Below are 18,680 nucleotides of genomic sequence, written 5' to 3' on the forward strand. Positions count from 1 at the left end.
CCTCCTTATTACACAGAAAATAATGATTCCTCCACCTGACAGCAGGGACCCATCGGACGGGCCACCGTATTTCGCGAAAAAAACGTTTCCCCCTGACTGCTGGGACCCACCAGCTAGATCTTTGCACGCAAGGAAGTGCCTGACAGTCGGAACCCACATGGTCGAAGCGTACGTAGCGTTGTCATTCTGGTCGCGAACGTGCACATACATACGATCGGTCTGTCTGCAGGCTGCAGCGATGAACCGTGGCCGTGTAAGGAAGGGTACGTGTCGTAGTAGAGGTGCGCACGTGTCGTAGTAGAGGCGCGCACGTAGCATGTAAACGTACGTACAGCGGCCAGGGTGCAAGAAAGTAAATACGGCCACGTACGTACATACGGGCGGCGTCTCGAACGCCTACTCGCGCATACGTACGGCCAGGGCTCGTGTACATGGCTGGGTCAGAACAGAGAAACTGTGTCGTCGTCGTGTTCATGGGGAGGCAACGGAATGTGTCGTGTTCATCGGGAGGCAACGGAACACGTGCTGTTCATCGGGAGCCAACCGGCTTGGACGGAACAGCCGATGGAAACGAGGCCTGGCGTACCGCAGAACGGAGGAAACGGCCTTGTGTTCGACCGGCCACGGTCGAAACGGGATCCTATTCATCAGGAGGGGTCTGGCGTACCGCAAAACGGAGGAAACGGACCTCCTACAGTCGAAACGGGATCCTGTTGATCGGGGGGTGTGGCGTACCGCAAAACAGAGGAAACGGACTTGTGTTGGAGCGCTACGGTCGAAACGGGGGTCCTGTTCCTCGGGAGGGGTGTCGCGTACCGCAAAACGGGACTCCACAGGATACTGTTCATCTCCACCGTCGACTACCTCCACGGGCTACTGTTCATCCACCGTCGACCTCCTCCAGCCTCCACCTGCGACTGTTCATCCACGGGCTCCTGTTCATCCAGCCTCCACCGCGCGCTCCTCCACCGGCTGCTGTTCAACCAGCCCTCTCCACGGGGTCCTGTTCAACCACCCCTCCATGGGCTACTGTTCATCCAGCCCTCCACCGGCTACCGTTCAACCTGCCCTCCATGGGGTCCTGTTCATCCGACCCCCAACCGGCTCGATCGATCGGGGTCCTGTTCATCCAGCGGCAACGGCCTCTACTACCACGGGCTCCTGATTATCCAACCCCCACCGGATGCTCGCGGGCCGCGCCTCTGGCACCATCCGTGGCCACCCCGTCGCCCGCCCGCGCTGGTGCGGACGGGCCGGCTCCGGACGACCCGATTGCTGTGATCCCCTTCTTCTTGGGGGCCATGGCGATGATGAAGTCGATGCGCTAACTTCTAAACCAGATTTTCATAGCTTGCGCCCCCTACCTGGCGCGCCAAAGATGTCGGGGTTCAGGAACGACACCTATGGGATCACAGGGAATCCCTACTATGGTTGGCGGGGTGCGGAGCTGCGAAAAGAGCGGGTCTAGAAGATCAACGCCGGGAGGGATTTTTACCCAGGTTCGGGCCGCAAGCGATGCGTAAAACCCTAGTACTGCTTTGTGTGTATTCAGTGTTCTTGAGCTCTTGAACTAGCTGCGGTGCATGCCTAGTCCAAAAAGTACGAATCCTCCCTCAGTGCGCCTCGGGCCTCCTTTTATATGTCAAAGGGGTCGCCACAGTGGCACACAGGAGGTGGAAAGCATCTACAGTGTACAAGTCTATCCCTGACATTGTGGGACAAACGCATTTAATGCACCACCTACGTGTCCTCTTGCTTTATCAGGGACGGTAACGAAGCTTGTTCCGTCCGTCGCCGCCTCTCCTTGCTCGACGCGCGTCCAAGCTGACGAGGCAGGCAACACCACGCTCGCTAGCTGGTTGGCTGCTGCGCTGGTGCGGTGGCAGGGTCTTCACGAAGATCTGCATGCCACCACGCAGGTGCTTGACTGGTTGGCCTAGAGGTTGCTTGCTGCCACGTAGGTGCATGCCTAGTTTGGCAGGCTGGTTGCCGCGTCGGAATGGCCGTGGGGCAGCGAAACCTTGGCAGCTTTGTACCTTCCCTACCTCTGCCCTGCTCAACCCAGCCACAGGCGTGGCTACGACTGCCCATGCACAAGTAAAGGGGTACAGAAAAGGCCCCTACTTTTGTACACTGACAGGAGCCCCCCTGGGCCACACACAAGCGCAAGGCATTGTTGGGCCAGGCCCAGAATGGTGCGCGGGCATGCGTGGCAGAATTTTAACTGTGGTAACTCCCTCCCCAGTTGCGCTTCCCCATGATCCGCATTGAGTGCGTGACGTGGGGGTCGTGCGTGGAGTGGCCGCAGCGTGCTTGCGTCACCCCGCGGTGCATAGTAAAGAGGCGGCCCGCATTTTCCCCATAAAAAAGAGGAAACCGCAGGGGCGCTGCTCATTTACCCTCTATGCCTTTTCCAATCTTGGAACCACCGTTTCATGTTTCCCACCATGCCTGTAACACCTCGAGAATCATGCTACAGTAACTCTCTGAGATTAAGCTAATCATGTTGCTAAACAGGGCTTGATCACAATTGCATCAAATTTTTTTTCCAAACTCCTAGTTCAAACTTCAATTAAAATCAAAGTGGAAAATAAAAGTTTTCAAAATTTTGAACAAAAATGTTCGGTGGGTGCCAAATAATACACTGGTAATTATGGTGGAGAAAACACATTTTTATAAAATACCTAAATACTTTTAAATGAAATAAAACAGAAAAGAAAATAAACAAATAAAAAGAAAACAGAAAACAGAACAGACAAAGAAAAGGAAAAAAAAGAGAGAAGGCCCTCCCCCCCCCACTGGACCGCTGGCCCAACTGGGCCGACCCCCGGCCCAGCCGGCCAGCCCACCTCCCCCCCTCGCCCCCTTCCCTGTTCCCCCGACCGGGGTCGGAACAGGGGCCGTCCCCGCCGCACCCCCCTCGCCGGCGACGGGGAGGATAAGGGCGCCAGCTCCCCCCCCCCCCGCCTCCTCGGGCCTCTCTCCCACTCACCCCCGCTCCCTCTCGGCCTCTGCGCCTTCCCCCCGTCAGATCCACCTCCCTCTCCCCTTCGATCCCCCACTGCCCGCGCGTGCTCGCCGCCGTTCACCGTCGTTCCTGCGGCCGCCGTGCGCCGATTGCCCCGACGACGTGCCCGAACGACTCCCCGCCGTCGACTACGTCGACTACGCCATCGGAGACGAGCCGAGCGCCTCTGCACCGACCTCCCCGAGCTCGTCTTCCCCGCACGGCCGCCGTCGATCGTCGCCGATTCCGGCTACCCCGCGCCCTCCCCGAGCTCACTGCCACTCCCTACGGCTCCGCTGTGAGCTCCCGCTTCTCCTCCCCCTCTCCGTTAGCTCGCCCGTGTTCCGTAGCCGCTGTTTCCACGCGCGCCCGAACGCCGCGCCGCGGAGCTCGCCGCCGGCGGGTCTCCGGTGACCAAATGGTCACGGGCGTAGGCCCGCTAGCTCGACCGCGTCGTGCCGCACCCGCCTAGCTAGTTAGTTCGGCCGCTTGCGCGCTCTAACGCCGCACCCGCCCCCAGCCCGAAGCACCTCGCCGCCGGCGAGCTCGAAGCACTCGCCCCCGCCCGTTCCAGCCCCTCCGGCCACCACCGTTGGACGCGCGGCGCCGAGCCGCGTCGAACGCGCCCAGCCACGACCCCGCAGACCCCCTGTGCGTGAAACCCGCGCCCCTCCCGAGCCGCGCCGCCGCGTTTGGCTCGTCGGAGTCGCTCCGGCGCCGGCCGCCGACGTGGCTGGCCTGGGGCCACCCCAGTGCCACTGCCAGTGGGCCCCGTGGGCCCCGTTGACTGGGTCAACCCAGTCAACGTGCTGACTGGGCAGGCCCAGCCAATGACATGCGGGCCCCGCCGCAAAATTAAAAAAAAGAGAGAGAAAAGAAAATGTTTTATAAATAAAAGTAATTAATTAATCTAATCACTCACTGACAGGTGGGCCCAGTAGTTAATTAACTAAAAATTAATTAGTTTAATCTTCTGTTTAACCCACTGTCTATGACAGGTGGGTCCCCCGTGTCAGTTTTGACCAGTCAACCGGACTGTTGACTGCTGACGTCACTCATACGTCATGCTGACGTCATATCCCTTTTTCTGTTAATTAAATAATTCCAGAAATTCAAATAAACTTTGAAAATTCATATCTTTTAAACAGTAACTCGGATGAAAATGTTTTCTATATGAAAGTTGCTCAGAACGACGAGACGAATCCGAATACGCAGTCCGTTCATCCACCACACCTCCCTAACCTATCGAACTAGCGACTTTCCCCCTCCGGTCCGTCTGTCCGAAAACGCAAAACATCGGGAATACCTCCCGGATGTTCCCCCCCCCTTCGCCGATACCATCTACTATCGCGTTAGGACACACCTAGCACCGCTTATTGTCATGTCACGCATCGTCATGCTTATGTTTGCATTGTATTTACTGTTTCTTCCCCCTCTTCTCTCCGGTAGACTACGAGACCGACACTGCTGCTGCCCAGTTCGACTACGGAGTTGACGACCCCTCCTACTTGCCAGAGCAACCAGGCAAGCCCCCCCCCCCCTGATCACCAGATATCGCCTATTCTTCTCTATACTGCTTGCATTAGAGTAGTGTAGCATGTTACTGCTTATCGATATCCTATCCTGATGCATAGCCTATCCTTGCTACTACTGTTGATACCTTTACGTGCAATCCTACATGCTTAGTATAGGATGCTAGATTTCCATCAGTGGCCCTACATTCTTGTCCGTCTGCTGTGCTATACTATCGGGCCGTGATCACCTGGGCGGTGATCACGGGTATATACTTATATACTACATACATGACACATGTGATGACTAAAGTCGGGTCGGCTCGTAGGAGTACCCGCAAGTGGATCTTTGTGGCGGAGCGACAGGGCAGGTTGAGACCGCCTAGGTGAGAGGTGGGCCTGGCCCTGGTCGGCGTTCGTGGATACTTAACACGCTTAACGAGATCTTGGTATTTGATCTGAGTCTGGCCATTTGATCTATACGCACTAACCATCTACGCGGGAGTAGTTATGGGTATCCCGGCGTCGTGGTATCAGCCGAAGCCTTCTTGACGTCAGCGACTGAGTGGCGCGCGCCGGATTGGACTGGAACGCCACTAGGCTAGGTCTGCTTCCGGCCGCGTACGCAACGTGCAGGTGTGCATAGGGCGATGGGCCCAGACCCCTGCGCGCATAGGGTTAGACCGGCGTGCTGACCGCTCTGTTGTGCTTAGGTGGGGCTGCGACGTGTTGATCTTACGAGGCCGGGCATGACCCAGAAAAGTGTGTCCGGCCAAATGGGATCGAGCGTGTTGGGTTATGTGGTGCACCCCTGCAGGGAAGTTTATCTATTCGAATAGCCGTGTCCCTCGGTAAAAGGACGACCCGGAGTTGTACCTTGACCTTATGACAACTAGAACTGGATACTGAATAAAATACACCCTTCCAAGTGCCAGATACAACCCGGTGATCACTCTCTAACAGGGCGACGAGGAGGGGATCGCCGGGTAGGATTATGCTATGCGATGCTACTTGGAGGACTTCAGTCTACTCTCTTCTACATGCTGCAAGATGGAGGCTGCCAGAAGCGTAGTCTTCGACAGGACTAGCTATCCCCCTTTTATTCTGGCATTCTGCAGTTCAGTCCACTGATATGCCCCTTTACACATATACCCATGCATATGTAGTATAGCTCCTTGCTTGCGAGTACTTTGGATGAGTACTCACGGTTGCTTCTCTCCCTCTTTTCCCCCTTTCCTTTCTATCTGGTTGTCGCAACCAGATGTTGGAGTCCAGGAGCCAGACGCCACCGTCGACGATGACACCTACGACACTGGAGGTGCCTACTACTACGTGCAGGCCGCTGACGACGACCAGGAGTAGTTAGGAGGATCCCAGGCAGGAGGCCTGCGCCTCGTTCGATCTGTATCCCAGTTTGTGCTAGCCTTCTTAAGGCAAACTTGTTTAACTTATGTCTGTACTCAGATATTGTTGCTTCCGCTGACGCTTCTGTGATCGAGCACTTGTATTCGAGCCCTCGAGGTCCCTGGCTTGTATTATGATGCTTGTATGACTTATTTATGTTTTAGAGTTGTGTTGTGATATCTTCCCGTGAGTCCCTGATCTTGGTCGTACACTTTTGCGTGCATGATTAGTGTACGGTCAAATCGGGGGCGTCACAATGCCCGTCTTTTTCGCCACGTATGCCACATGCATGGCGCGGGGTAGGTGGCGGACGTGCAGGGTATGGGAAAGCGCGCCATGGCCGATGCCCACGCGCCTTTGATTGGCGCAGGGAGGGCGTCGATGACCTCGAACCAATGGCTTTAATGAGCCGGACTTGAAAGGGCTCTTCAGAAGTGTAGAGCCAGTCTTCAACCTTCTTTGCTTGGCTATAAAAATGGGACCAGGAGGAGGAGCGGCATCCTCTCATGTCTTCTCTTCTTCGCCTCGTGTCTTCCCTTCTTCTCCATTCTCCATCCACTGCCATGCCGAGAGGGCGTGGCCGCGGTCGTCCTTCTGCGGAGGCGACTAGGTCTTCCTCCCGCCAGGGAGCCGCGGTGGTTAAGGAAGAGCCAGACGCTCAAGGCGAAGGCGTCGAACGGGGTCGCGGTCGGCGAGGTGGTCGAGGCAGAGGTGGGCGCGGAAGAGGGACACCCGCAGCGCCACCGTATCCGCCACCATCTCCTCCTGCTTCGTCAAGCGGCCATGTCAGAGACACAGCGCTGGAGTTCATCTTGCAGTTGCGCGTGCCACCATGTAGCCGCCTTTGTCTCCCTGAGGCGTTCGCGAGGGTGCTGGAGATCGACCAGCCATCGAGGCTGAGGCTTCACATGAAGGGGTGTTCTAACGGCGACATGTGGGCGAACACAAGGTTCCCCGTTGCTCATGTAATGCTTCTTCGTCGGGGTTGGAAAACCTTCGCACGCGCCCACTGCTTGATGAAGGGGCACGTTCTCCACTTTGTTGGAAATATGCCCTAGAGGCAATAATAAATTGTTTATTATTATATTTCCTTGTTCATGATAATCGTTTATTATCCATGCTAAAATTGTATTGATAGGAAACTCAGATACATGTGTGGATACATAGACAACACCATGTCCCTAGTAAGCCTCTAGTTGACTAGCTCGTTGATCAATGGATGGTTATGGTTTCCTGACCATGGACATTGGATGTAGTTGATAACGGGATCACTTCATTAGGAGAATGATGTGATGGACAAGACCCAATCCTAAGCCTAGCACAAGATCGTGTAGTTCGTTTGCTAAGAGCTTTTCTAATGTCAAGTATCATTTCCTTAGACCATGAGATTGTGCAACTCCCGGATACCGTAGGAATGCTTTGGGTGTACCAAACGTCACAACGTAACTGGGTGGCTATAAAGGTGCACTACAGGTATCTCGGAAAGTGTCTGTTGGGTTGGCATGAATCGAGACTGGGATTTGTCACTCCGTGTAAACGGAGAGGTATCTCTGGGCCCACTCGGTAGGACATCATCATAATGTGCACAATGTGACCAAGGAGTTGATCACGGGATGATGTGTTACGGAACGAGTAAAGAGACTTGCCGGTAACGAGATTGAACAAGGTATCGGGATACCGACGATCGAATCTCGGGCAAGTAACATACCGATAGACAAAGGGAATTGTATACGGGATTGATTGAATCCCCGACATCGTGGTTCATCCGATGAGATCATCGTGGAACATGTTGGGAGCCAACATGGGTATCCAGATCCCGCTGTTGGTTATTGGCCGGAGAACGTCTCGGTCATGTCTGCATGGTTCCCGAACCCGTAGGGTCTACACACTTAAGGTTCGGTGACGCTAGGGTTATAGAGATATTAGTATGCGGTAACCCGAAAGTTGTTCGGAGTCCCGGATGAGATCCCGGACGTCACGAGGAGTTCCGGAATGGTCCGGAGGTAAAGATTTATATATGGGAAGTCTTATTTTGGTCGCCGGAAAGGTTTCACGCATTATCGGTATTGTACCGGGAGTGCCGATAGGGGTCCGGGGGTCCACCAAGGGGGTCCACCAGCCCCGGGGGGGCACATGGGCTGTAGGGGTGTGCGCCTTGGCCTATATGGGCCAAGGGCACCAGCCCCAAGAGGCCCATGCGCCAAGAGATAAGGGAAAGGGAGAGTCCTAAAGGGGGAAGGCACCTCCGAGGTGCCTTGGGGGGGAAGGACTCCTCCCTGGCCGCACCCTTCCTTGGAGGAAGGGCCAAGGCTGCGCCCCCCCCCCCTCTCCCTTGGCCCTATATATAGTGGGGGGAAGGAAGGGCAGCAATACCTAAGCCCCTGGCGCCTCCCTCTCCCTCCCGTGACACCTCTCCCTCCCGTTAGTGCTTGGCGAAGCCCTACCGGGATCCCCGCTACTTCCACCACCATGCCGTCGTGCTGCTGGATCTCCATCAACCTCTCCTCCCCCCTTGCTGGATCAAGAATGAGGAGACGCCGCTGCTCCATACGTGTGTTGAACGCGGAGGTGCCGTCCGTTCGGCGCTAGGATCATCGGTGATTTGGATCACGACGAGTACGACTCCATCAACCCCATTCTCTTGAACGCTTCTGCTCGCGATCTACAAGGGTATGTAGATGCACTCCCCTTCCCCTCGTTACTAGATTACTCCATAGATTGATCTTGGTGATGCATCGAAAATTTTGAATTTCTGCTACCTTCCCCAACACACTTCAAATTAGTGGAGAGCGGCCTGCTCTCCATCAAGGTCTTTGGGCGCTCGGGAATCGGGTTAGGGTGCTGCACAGAGAGCTCGACCGACGATGAAAGCTCCTCCTCAGGCAACGGCGACGAGCAGGGGACTGGTGGGGAGGACAACAGGGACGAGTCCGACTAGGCGTCGGACGCCCCGTCCCTAGGCGACGCCGACAGCAGCACCATTTGCACCTGGCCTTCTCCCCGGCAGAGTGATTTGCCGGGGGGCAGTTCGTGGCGGTGGCTCCTTGAGCGAGCTCCTTGAACTTCGCGGGGCCGTTGCTTCTGGCGGCTGGCGCTGGATGGCCGGAGAAGACAAATAAGGCGAGTGGCGGACCGTCAAGTCAGAGTACGATGGCATCGACGCCTTTGTCTCGTATTGCCGGCCGCTACCTCATCTTTCGGATTCTTCCCCGGCACCGTCATCACCAGCCCTCTTTTGGGCGGCCGCCGGGACGTTCTCTTGGCGTCATCTACTGCTCGTACCTCGCCTAGGCACTCCTTTTGCTCTCCTGCTATCCAGATCCGCTTCCTGAGGAGAGGGATAAGGAAGGGATTAGGGCATCTTACCTTTTTTAGATCTTAAGCCTGCGGGCACTTGTCGAATTTAGACTTTGTAACCCCTTGCTCATGTTTACGTTTCGTATGAATTGTACTTGTTTAATCAACGTATTAATGAAAAAGGGTGTTTGCCGGGTTCTTTTGTGTGTGAGCGAGGCCCACACTAAGGAGCGAGTCCTTGTTATTTTAAGTAAACAATGTCGCCCGGCAACAAACCTTGCCGTCCTCCCGCTTTATACCACGATTATACCCACGCCCTTGGCGGGAGTACGGGTAAATTAGGATCGGGCCCTTCATTTGTTTCCCTTCCACCGAACCTACAACCAAATTCCGGCCCGAAAGGGATTTCGGGCATAGGAAGGAGGGAGCACGGTGGCATAGGAATGAACGAAGTTTCGTACGTTCAAGTTTCATACGGAAGCGCATAGCGGGGGAGAAAAACTTATCTGAATCTGCAGCCCCCGGCAATCTCGACTTGCCAGGGTCGGGGGTGTCGGTCCGTCTTCTTTCCTCCAAATGGTCCTGCAGAAGCGCCGGTGCAGCCTGCAAACCAAAGAAGGACTGGAAGAGACTTAAAGACACGCACTCGACCTCTATGCTAGGGGTTAGTTGCCGCCAAGCACTATCAACCCTACCAGAGAGAGAGACTCAACCTAGCATGCATGCTAATTTCTAGGGCGCCAGCACTTCATTTATTTATCTATTGCTCAGGGTGTACGCCTGGCTTTGTACAAAGGGTTGCATGCCTTGCCGGCAAGGCTTGTACAAAAAATGGTTTGCCGGGGGGCCCGGCAACCACGCCTTATGGGTAAAATTTGCAAAGATGTTCAATGTTCGAGGAGTTGCTCACTAGAATACCATCTTCGGTCTCCAGGCGGACTGCATCGGGCCTGGTGACTCGTATTACCCGATAAGAGCCTTCCCACTTTGGCGTGAACTTGTTGGAATTCTTGGCGGATTGAACTCGCCGAAGAACAAGGTCGCCTTCCTCAAGGCTTCGGGCATGAACCTTGTGGCTATGGTAGTGGCGCAAGGCTTGCTGGTAGCGAGCGGCTCGCACAGCAGCCCGAAGACGATCTTCCTCAAGGAGCGTCGCATCATCTTGGCGCAACTGCTATTACTCAAGCTCATCATAAGCGAGCACTCGAGGTGACCCGTATATGAGTTCCGTGGGGAGAACTGCTTCTGCCCCATATACCAGGCCAAAGGGTGTCTGGCCAGTGGCTCGATTTGGCGTTGTTCTGATCGACCAAAGAACAGTTGGCAATTCATCAATCCAGCGCCTTCCGCACTTGTGTAGCCTATCAAAAGTCCTGGTCTTGAGGCCTCACAACACCTTTGCGTTTGCCCTCTCAGCCTGGCCGTTAATTCTGGGATGAGCAACAGAAGCAAAACAAACCTTGCCGCCAAGGTCTTGGATATACTGCATAAAGGTGCGACTTGTGAACTGTGTGCCGTTGTCGGTGATGACTCTATTCGGCACACCAAAATGGCAGACTAGTCCCTTGAAGAACTTGACGGCTGATTGTGCTGTCACCTTCCTCATCGGTTACACTTCTGGCCACTTTGTGAACTTGTCGATTGCGATGTACAAGTACTCAAAGCCCCCGACAGCACGGGGAAAGGGGCCCAGTATGTCGAGCCCCCAGACCCAAAAGGGCCAGGCAAGAGGAATTGTTTGAAGGGCTTGGGCTGGTTGATGAAGCTTCTTTGAATGGAACTAGCATGCTTCACACTTGGTTACTAGTGCAGTTGCATCCTGGAGAGCAGTGGGCCAGAATAAACCTTGCCGGAACGCCTTGCCGGCAAGGGCCCTTGATCCTATGTGAGAGCCACATATGCCTCCATGTGTCTCTGTCAACTGCTTCAGTCCGTCCTCCTAAGGAATGCACTTCAATTTCACACCGTTTGGTCTCCTTCTGTATAGGGTATCATCCACAAACTAGTACATGCTGGACCGACGGGCTACTTTCTCTGCTTCTTCCTGTTCCTCAAGGAGTTCCCCCGTTTGGAGGAAACGGATGGTGCGATGTGCCCATGCCGGAGCCCGGGGCTCGACAGCAAGGACTAAAGGCTCATCTTCGGCCGTAGGGGCCGCTGCCTCTATGGTCAGGGCCTGGGGCCCTGCCAGAGGTTGCTGCTCTCGGCAAGCTTGGGATACCCGGCAACTTCCTTGCCGGCAGCTCCTAGGAGCTCAGCGGGAAAGTACTTGCCGGGGCCTGCCTTCCTTCGCTTGTTCTGTCCTGCTGATGGCTCAACGGATGGCTGAGTTAATCAAAGCACAAAGGTACCTGGTTCCACAGGCAACTTGAGGGCAGTGTGTTTCGACAGGTCGTCGACAATGTTGTTCTCTGCTTGGGGAACATGCTCTGCTTGCAGTCTGTCAAAGCGCTCTTCCAACTTCCTCAATTCATCCACATAGGCCTCCATCAACGGGCGCTGATAATCCTTGTTAACTTGCTTAACGACGAGCTCCGAATCACCTCTGATGATGAGCTTCCTGATTTCGAGGTCTGCCGCGATCCTGAGACCGGCAAGAAATCCCTCATACTCCGTCGTGTTGTTCGTTGATTTTTCTCGGGGAAAGTGCATCTGGACTACATACTTGAGGCACTCTCCGGTGGGTGCGACGAGTAGCACGCCGGCACCGGCACCTTGTAGTGAGAAAGCTCCATCAAAGTACATAACCCAATCACGGCACGTCTCCTTGCCGGGAAGGGTGGTCTCTTGAATCTCTTCGTCAGGCGTTGCAGTCCATTCTGTTATGAACTCTGCCAAGGCTCGGCTCTTGATCGTTGAAGTACTTTCAAACTTAAGGCAAAGTTCGACAGCTCCAACGCCCACTCCACAATCCTCCCAGTCGCATCTGGGTTGTGCAAGATTCGTTGCAAAGGGAGGCGGGTGACGACGGTGATCTCATGTGCTTGGAAATAGTGGCGCAGCTTTCTCGAGGTCATGAGGAGGCCGAAAAGTAGCTTCTGCATACCAGAATATCTTGATCTAGCCCCTGCAAGAGGGAACTGACAAAATAAACCAGGTGCTGCACCACCTTCCTCTTCTGTTCATCTTCGCCTACTTGCGCAGACTCTGTCTTGCCGGGACCGGGCCTTGTCGGGGGTCCCACCTTGCCGGCATCAGGCCGTGTCGGGGAATGTCCCGGCCCATCATCTGACGGCTCGGCCGCTACCACCGTTTCTTCCTCGAGCTTCCTCTGCGCCACTAGCGCAGCACTGACCACTTGATTCGTTGCCGATAGATATAGCAACAACGGCTCTTGTGGCTTAGGCGCGACTAGTGTTGGCGTGGAGGAGAGGTACCTCTTCAGATCTTGCAGCGCTGCCTCTGCCTCCGGAGTCCATTTCATTGGACCCGCCTTTTTAAAACTTTGAAAAAGGGGAGGGCACGCTCAGCAGATTTGGAGATGAACCTGCTTAGAGCAGCAACGCAGCCGGCGAGCCTACGGACGTCCTTGACCCGTCTTGGCGCCTCAATCTACTCAATTGCTTTGATCTTGTCGGGATTTGCTTCGATTCCGCATTGAGATACAAAGAAACCAAGAAGCTTGCCGGACGGGACGCCGAACACGCACTTCTCTGGATTGAGCTTGAGGTTGATCTTGCGTAGGTTTGCAAATGTCTCCTCTAGATCATGCACGAGCGTAGCCTTGTCCTTGGTTTTGACCACTATATCATCCATATAAGCTTCCATATTTCTGTGCAGCTGCGGCTTAAAACCAATTTGGACTGCTCGGGCAAATGTCGAACCAGCGCTTTTCAACCCGAAAGGCATCCGTACAAAATAGTATGTACCACATGGGGTGATGAACGCAGTCTTTTCCTCGTCTTCCTTCATCATGAAGATATAGTGGTATCCTGAGTAGGCATCGAGGAATGACAACAGGTCACACCCGGTAGTGGAGTCCACTATCTGGTTAATGTGTGGCAAGGGGAAAGGATCCTTTGGACATGCCTTATTGATATCTGTGTAGCCAATACACAGCCTCCACTTTCCATTTGCCTTACGCACTACCACTGGATTGGCCAACCACATGGGGTGGAGCACTCCTCTGACCAGGCCAGTCGCCTCCAACTTCCTGATCTCTTCGATGATGAACTCTTGTCGCTCCAAATCTTGCTTTCTGACCTTCTGCTTGACAGGCTGTGCATGGGGACAGACAGCAAGGTGGTGCTCAATCACCTCCCTAGGAACGCTGGGGATGTCAGATGCTTGCCACACAAACACATCGACAATCGCCCGCAGGAAGGCAACGAGCGCGCTTTCCTATTTGTTGTCGAGGGTGGAGCTTATAGTAAAAGCCCCACCCGTGTCGTCCTCCTTGACGGGCACCTTCTTGGTCTCAGGTGGTGCTGCCTTGGATTTCTTGCTCTTGCCGATGGAGCTCTTTGGCACGCCCTCGACGGGAGCGCAGCACTCAGAAGAGGCACGCTTGCCGGAGTGGGTGTAGGAGGTCTTGCTGGAAGAGGTCTCACCGGAAGGGGCCTTGTCGGCTCTCTTCCCTCCCGGGGCTTCAGCGGCAGGAGCAAGTGCCTTGGCGACAGCCGCTGCAACTGCCTCCCGGTAGAGTTGGTCGGCGCAGATGAGTGCGTCTTTCTTGTCGAAGGGGACGGTGATGATGCTCATTGGCCCGGGCATCTTCAACGTGTTGTAGGCGTAATGTGATGCCGCCATGAACTTGGCCAGCACTGGGTGGCCAAGGATCCCATTATAGGGCAAGGGGATCTTGGCGACATAAAAAACAATCTTCTCTGTCCTATAGTTCAGCTCGCCCCCAAATGTAACGGGCAACGTGATCTTACCCTTTGGCTGACTCCTCCCTGGGTTGACCCCTTGAAACGTGTCTGTCTCCTCGAGATCTCCATCGGGGATTTGCAGCCTCTCGATCACGACAGGCGAGATCAAGTTCAGACCGGCCCCACCGTCAACTAGCACTTTCGTCACCTTGAGGTTGCATATTGTTGGGGAAACCAACAACGGCAAACACCCGTCCGCAGTTGTGCGGTCAGGGTGATCCTCGGTGTCAAAAATAATAGGCGTGCTGGAGCACTTCAGTGGCCTCTGGGCGTAGAACGATGGCTCCGCCGCAGTGACTTCACGCGCCCACTGCTTTAGTGGGCGGTGAGAGGTGTGCAGCGAGGCGACATCGTCGACGCACATGGCCTCCGTAGCTTTCTATAACTCGTGCTCGCTGGACTCATCGTCCTCATCATGATCATCATCTTCCTCCTTCTTATCACGGCCCCGAGCGGGCCTCTCTTGTTGATTATCTTTGCAGCAGCGACCTCCTTGGCCGCCATGCTTCTTGCCGAACCCCTCAACACCATCCTGACCCTTCTCCTTGTCCCACCTTTCATATTCAGCTTTCTGCTTTTCTGCAAGCAGCTCGACCTGTCAGCAGTTCTGGAGGTCATGGCCCTTGGTGTGATGGATCTTGCAGTACTGCTTGTCCGAGCCTCCTAGCTTGTCGGCAGCCGCCAAGGCCTGGCAGGCGGCGCACCCGGCAACTTCCTTGCCGGGGTCATCGACCTTGGCCTTCTTGGTGGCGTCGGGGTCGCCGGATCCATCAACGGCAAGCACGGTCTTGCCCTTACGCTTCCTATTGCAGCGTCGGCCCTTCTTTGCCTGGGCGACAACGTCTCCGTCCGTGGAGTCGGTTTCCGCGCTGATGTCCTCGCTGGGGTACTTCCTTCCTTCTTCAGCTCAAGCACATCTACCAGAACATAAAGCTTGGCTACATCCTTAACCTTGTTCATCGCTAGCTCTTCACGCATCTTGCGGTTGCGCACATTCTGATGGAATGCACTGATGACAGCGGCGGGGTGAACATCTAGGATGTTGTACTGCACACGGTTGAACCTTTGTATGTATTTGCGCAGGGTCTCGCCGTCCTTCTGGGGGATGACATGCAAATCACTTGCCTGGCCAGGAGCTTGGTGGCCTCCGGTAAAGGGGCCAACAAACTCGTGGCACAGATCCGACCAAGAAGAGATGGAATCAACTGGCGGGTGCATCAACCATGACATGACGTTGGGCTTAAGCGCCAACGAAAAGTAGTTGGCAAGCACCTTGTCGTCGCGAGCCCCGGCAGCTTGCATCGCGATAGTGTAGATGTTGAGGAACTCCAAAGCGTGAGTCTTGCCGTTGTACTTCTCTCCGACCTCAGGCTTAAACGTGCGGTGGGTGGGCCACTGGAACTGCCGCAACTCATGGGTAAAGGCTGGACAACCCACCTCGTAAGGTAGGTCGCCGGAGCCCCCCCCCCCAGCGTTGGGCGGTCCATAGTGGGCCCCGCATGCTGATCTGACTGATGGCGCGCTTCCCGCCGCCGCTCGATGGTGGTCCGAGCGTCCTCCTGAGCTCGCTCTCGAAGAACTTGACATTAGTCGCAGCGGGCTCGCGGGTCGGACGACGCTGTGGAAACATTGTCACAGGCGTCGGCCCGACGAGCCAGTGGATGCTGTTGCTGGCGTGGGGGAGGAGAGTGCACCGTGGTCGCAGCAGTCGCGGTCCTCCCACCACTGGCGTGCGCCGGCTCGACGGAGCGCCGACACGAGGGTTCTGCTGGTCGCGGTTCATCTTTATTGGTAAAGCTGGTGAGGCTCCGAATGGTAGCTCTCCACTCGTCGAGCTTCTCCGCGACAGGAGGAAAGTCGAGGAGCAGTTGGACGCGCGCCAACGCTTCTGCTGGCATGGGTGGCGGCGAAAGCTGCGTGGACCGTGACGCGCTCCGACTTCTAACCATGTTAGAAGGAGCTCTATCACAGTCTCGTGGTCGTGCACCGCTCCCGCCAGCGTCCAGGTGCGCACGCCGGCCCGGTGCATCCTGAGAGTGACGCAAAGGGCTCTTCCCGCGGCGGTGCCCGAGGGCACCGACGTCGCGGCGTTGCTCATCGCGCGCGGCCTGGGAAGGCCGCGGCGTGGGTGCCGGCTGGGGTGTCTTAGAGGTTGCCGCGCGGCCCGTGGGCAGCACGGCCCCGCCCCCGGACCCAGCAGCGTGTGGCTCGTCGTCTTGGACCCGAACGACGCCGCTCGCCTGGCTCTGATTGCCAGATTGTCATGCATGCTCGCGGGCCGCGCCTCCGGCACCATCCGTGGCCACCCCGTCTCCCGCCCGCGCTCGTGCGGACGGGCCGTCTCCGGATGACCCGATTGATGTGATCCCCTTCTTCTTGGGGGCATGGCGATGATGAAGTCGATGCGCTAACTTCTAAACCAGGTTTTCACAGCTTGCGCCCCCTACCTGGCGCGTCAAAGATGTCGGGGCTCAGGAATGACACCTATGGGATCACAGGGAATCCCTACAACGGTTGGCGGGGCGCGGAGTTGCGCAAACAGCAGGTCTAGAAGATCAACGCGGGGAGGGATTTTTACCCAGGTTCGGGCCGCAAGCGATGTGTAAAACCCTAGTCCTGCTTTATGTGTATTCAGTGTTCTTGAGCTCTTGAACTAGCTGCGGTGCATGCCTAGTCCAAAAAGTCCGAATCCTCCCTCAGTACGTCGCTGGCCTCCTTTTATATGTCAAAGGGGTCACCACAGTGGCACACAGGAGGTGGAAAGCATCTACAGTGTACAAGTCTATCCCTGACATCGTGGGACAAACGCATTTAATGCGCCACCTACGTGTCCTCTTGCTTTATCGGGGACGGTAACGAAGCTCGTTCCATCCGTCACCGCCTCGCCTTGCTTCGACGCGCGTCCAAGCTGACGAGGCAGGCAGCGCCACGCTGGCTGGCTGGCTGCTGCGCTGGTGCGGTGGCAGGGTCTTCATGAAGATCTACATGCCACCACGCAGGTGCTTGACTGGTTGGCCTAGAGGTTGCTTGCTGCCATGTAGGTGTGTGCCTAGTTTGGCAGGCTAGTTGCCGCGTAGGAACGGCCGTGGGGCAGCGAAACCTTGGTAGGTGCGGGCCTGGTTGTGGCCCCGCGGGTGTCCCCTGCAAGGGTCTTGCCGGGGTCTTGTGGGTGTCCCCGGCAAGGATCTTGCCGGGGGTCTTGTGGCTATCCCGGCAAGGATCTTGCCGGAGGCCTTCGTCTGTCCCCAGCAAGGATCTCGCCGGGGGTCTTTGTCTTCTGGTTTCCATCTAGATTTGTAGGCCTTTGGTCTTTACAAAGATATGCATGCCACCACGCAGGCGCCCCTGAGCCTTGGTCTTGACGTTTGTCGATGGTGTCAGGACTCTCAGGCTCAAGGGTGGCGGCCTTGCTGGTGTTGGGCAAGTCGCCCCTGACGGTGTCCTGGACTAGGGGGTACTCACCACGTCGTCTCCCGATCAGTTGGATTGGGCCGAGGAGCCCCATGGCCGTTTGCTCATGGGCCAGTTCGGACAGCCGATGTATGCACGAGGAAGATTCCACAAGACTTGGTGATCAAGACAAGGACTCCTCTCCACCGACGTATTCGACTAGGACTCTTGTTATCCTAGGCCTCCGGTATGTTATATAAGCCGAGGCTAGGCTAGTCGATAGATCATTATGACATTATTCATCATACCCTCAGGTTTTAGACCACAACATATGATCTCGAGGTAGATCAACTCTGTACCTGATACTCCATCAATATAAACAAGAACGGGACGTAGGGTTTTACCTCCATCAAGAGGGCCCAAACCTGGGTAAAACATCGTCTCCTTCGTTCTTGTTACCATTGATCCTTAGACGCACAGTTCGGTACCCCCTACCCAAGATCTGCCGGTTTTGACACCGACAATGGTGCTTTCATTGAGAGTTCCACTGTGTGGTCGGCAAAAGGATCAATGGCTCGCCTGCAGATCAACTGCGACGTCGGTGTCTTCGTCGCCGCCTCGACTGATCACCTTGGCTTGACCGAGGATTGTGCCCTACCTCCAATCATCATGTTCAGACGAGGGCCTTCATCAACATCAACTCCGATCTCTATCAAGATCATGGAGGAATCATCCATGGAGCTCGGGGGCTCAACGTCAACATTGCCCTCGGGCGACCGTGCTGTTTTTCTGGACAGCGAACTTGTATCCGCCGCCACCGCCTCCTCGAGTGTCGTTTTAACGATTGCTTCGGTGGAATTGTGCAGAATTAAGTCTACAACAACCTCGCAAAATTTCGTCGAGTTCCGATGGAGGAATCTCCGGCAATCTACGATATACCAAAGCCCTGTCTAATCTGGACGGGAATCCGGACGAGTTTAGGGCGTGGTCTCCAGAGCCAAGCTCGGAGGTCCTTTGGAAGATCCAACTGTTCATCTGCTACGGAATTCCCATATCTACCACCCCTCAAAATTTCAGCTTGATCCGACGGTTCAAACTCCGGGAACCTTCCGATGAGTGGACCGATTTTCTGATCTGTTTTCTGCGCAAATACGGATCCGACCCAAATTCATGTTTCTTTATGAACGTGATATTGGACAA

Source organism: Triticum aestivum, chromosome 5D (genome assembly GCF_018294505.1).
Source record: "Triticum aestivum cultivar Chinese Spring chromosome 5D, IWGSC CS RefSeq v2.1, whole genome shotgun sequence".
Taxonomy (NCBI): Eukaryota; Viridiplantae; Streptophyta; class Magnoliopsida; order Poales; family Poaceae; genus Triticum; species Triticum aestivum.